Below are 3,749 nucleotides of genomic sequence, written 5' to 3' on the forward strand. Positions count from 1 at the left end.
AACTCCTTGTGATTAATAAATTACAAATATTTGAATCTACGGACTCTATTATTTATTTAATTGTCTATTAATTAAATAATAGATCTGTCATTTAATTGCATTAATTATATATAAAAGAATTTATGTCCAAAGTTGATTGGACCTAGGGCATAATACTTACAAACTCCCACTTGCACTAGATCCAATCACTTATGTATCAAATATCATAAGTCTATATGACGATCATGTTTATACTACGACAACTCTTTGTCAGTGGATCTGCAATATTATTAAATGTGGAAATTTGCTCTTCTCTTTACGTCATTTCTATGTATTATCTCTCTGATGAGATTATACCGCCTTAATACATGTTTGGATCATTGATGAGACCTTAGTTTCTTTGCTTTCACAATGGCTCTATTGTTATCACAATACTATTGTATGTGATCAACAATATTAGGAACTACTCCAAATTCATTTATGAACATCATGATCTATATTGCAACTCTTTGCTACTTCTGAAGTATCCATGTATTAGGTTTCTACTATTGAATCAACGGTTAGTTCACGTTTGGAACCTTTCTAACATACCGTTTAAGAGTAAACCAATTTCTCCATATGAAATCTTCTCAAGATTTCATCTATGTAAATTAGGATGAGTTAAGCAATCTTCTAGATCTACCTCTATAGATCAAGTTGCTTATCCCATATCGTTTATGAATAAATCTTTTAACAACCATTATTTCAACGATTGAAACATAGGAATGTCGTTTTAAGAATACGAAAAATGCTCCCACTATCTTCTTGTAAACACACAATTCATTTTGAAATTTGATAAAATCAAACACTTTGACTTTTCATCAAATCTAAGATTTCAGCTCCAAGAGACTTCTCTTAACCTATAGTCACGATATGCAACTGTTGCAAACAAAACCCGAATGGACTTAAGCAAGGCTACAGGAGAAATATTTCACCAAAGTTAACATTTAACCTTTGCTTCTAGCCTTGCTTTGTATATATGGATATTCATATCCATATCGACCTTTTCTTTTGTAAACTATTTACAAAAGCTTATGGACTTTATTCCATTAGGAGGCTTGACCAAGGTCCAAACCTTGTTCACTTGCGTAGAGTTTCATCTCGAGTTTCATGGCCTCTTGCTGTCTCTTTTAAGTCAACACTTGACTTTATTTTGTTGCAACTAGCAGGTTCATTATCCTGGATCACTAATACCTGATTAATGATCATGAATTCGCACCTTCTTGAAGGTCGAATGATCCTACTAGATTCACATAGAGCTGTCATGTCCTCAGGAGTCTTTACTTCCTGATCCAAAGTATGTCACATATCAGATATGGGATCAAATTCAGATTTATCTACTTGGTTAACTATATCTGTGGACTTTTGAACTCTTTCAAAATTCTATTTTACTCCCACTGTCCTCTCCTAGAGTAAACATTTTCTCTAAGAAGACGATGTGTCGTGAGACAAAGACTTTCTTCATGATAATAGAATTTATATTCAAATGTTTCCTTTGAATATCACACAAATATGTATTTATCGGATTCGGTCTTAAACTTATCCGATTTAAGGCGCTTCAAATAAGCGTCATGGCCCCAATCTTTCATATAAGATAAATTGGGACTATTGTCTTTCCATAACTCGTATGAAATTCTGTTAACCAATTTAGATGGGACATGGTTTAGTGTGTTGCACACTGCAATCAATGCGTGACCTCAGAACAATTTTGAGAAATTTGCATGGCTTGTTATTAATTGCATTAGATGTAATAATTAACGATTCCTCCTTTTAGATACACCACCTTGCTGCAGTGTATATGAAGGAGTCCACTGCACGAGAATCTCATTCCTCTTAGATAATCTAAATTTTATCTTTAAGATACTCTCACTTGATCGAATCTTAATGTGAAGGTATCTTTACCTCTTTGTTTCTCTAATTCTAGTGTGAATCCCTTGAACTTTTCAAGAGTTTCATGTTTGAATTTTCATCAAGTGTACTTGATCATTGATGAAATAAGAGAAACATTACTTGACATTGATTGACATGAATCCGTATGCATCACTATGCATTAGACCAGTAATTATGCTGACCTTTCTTCTTTTCAAGCAAAAGAAGATTTGGTTATTGTGCCAGACNCCGCCATGTTGCTACTTATTTGAAGCACATCATGGACTTGTTTCCAAACTTTGAAAGTTTGAGATCCTTCAAATTACTTATGCGGAAAATACTAGTGTTGATGCCCATCCAAATTGTCTAATAGCAAGAATTTCGTGCTAAATACTTGAAAAAGCCCTCTATTGAGGGAAAAAGCCCTCTATTGAGGCTAAAGGCGAGGTGATAGTGATCAGTTAATAGCTTAAATGGAAAAAAAAGATCTCTTGAATTTATAGACTAGAAGTTCCCATCTGACCCATCCAAAGCCAGGAAGCTAATGCTTAAATGTCTTGATTCACGGTAAAGAACGAGGTCCTATTTTAAAGAGCTTTTCCCATTCCTTTGATATACTATTTTGGGAAAAATGAGGCAAATAGTTACTATTTGAGGTGCTTGAGAAAGTATGTGGAAATCACAAAGGAGGGTTGTCTAAGGTCCAAAAAATCTCAGGCAGTATGGTAAATGTCAGAGGTTTTCCAATATACCTCACCTACATCCTCAAGATCTAACCAATCTGAGATAGTGAATCGATTACTTTAATAAATGGATTGAAACTAGACCGATGACCTGAATCACAGAATCCAATACAATCAAATCCATATGGAAGAGCATAGTGTTTAGATTCGAGCCCCGCATTTTTTACCGCAAACAATGTGAGGCAATTCTACAATTAAAGACTAGAAAGCTATACAATGATTTCATGTTTCATAAGTTATTCTCAAGACAAGTGTTGGGAATCTACTTATACATGCACAGCGGAATTTAAAATAATTTTCGATTCCCATCAAGAATCGCCTTTGTGTTTAGATAGAAATTGTGATAAGATTGTACCTTTTTTTCAGATCTGCACTCCTTTTGCTTTTCTTTTCGTTTCACAACCTTGATTCGCCACCACAGCTGTCCAATTGTCCAGCCTCCAACGGTGATCCACACAGAGAATATGATTGCAGCCTCTAGGGTTTTCTCTTGTGCCAGCAAGAATAATGAAAACCTTATTGGACCTCAAACCCTAGTTATGTATTTATATAAACCCAAATAGGTTCGGCCCGATCCGGTCCAATAATTAATTAATCCAATTAACTAAACCCGGTCCGTGAATTAATTAATCCAATTAATTAATTCTAAAATATAAATAACAAATCCAATTAATTAATTTATCCAACGATTGTTAAATTAACCAATTGGCAATTTGCAATCTTCCAATTCTCTTTTGTGTGTGACCCATTAGGTTCCCGACCACGATGCCTAACGACGTGAAATATTATTTTGATCTAATCAAAATTGATAAATTAAAACACCCTTTTAATTTATCGTCAATTCACATTCGCCGTCCCTGATTGACATCTAGCAATGTGTCAGGGCAATACATGTGACGGGAAATGTCACGTGGTATGACAAAATCAAATTCGTTCGTTTACCGTGAAACTATAATCCCTTCGTCAATATGATCCGATCAATTACGAGATATGGAATTGTGTCAATCTCGATCATCGATCATATCTTTCACTCCACTATTAAGTCAATATAAATAGAAAACTCCTTTTCGACTTATGAGTACACCTTGGCCAAGGATTTCATCATTGACTTAATTGAAT

This window comes from Olea europaea, chromosome 16 (assembly GCF_002742605.1).
Source record: "Olea europaea var. sylvestris chromosome 16, O_europaea_v1, whole genome shotgun sequence".
NCBI lineage: Eukaryota > Viridiplantae > Streptophyta > Magnoliopsida > Lamiales > Oleaceae > Olea > Olea europaea.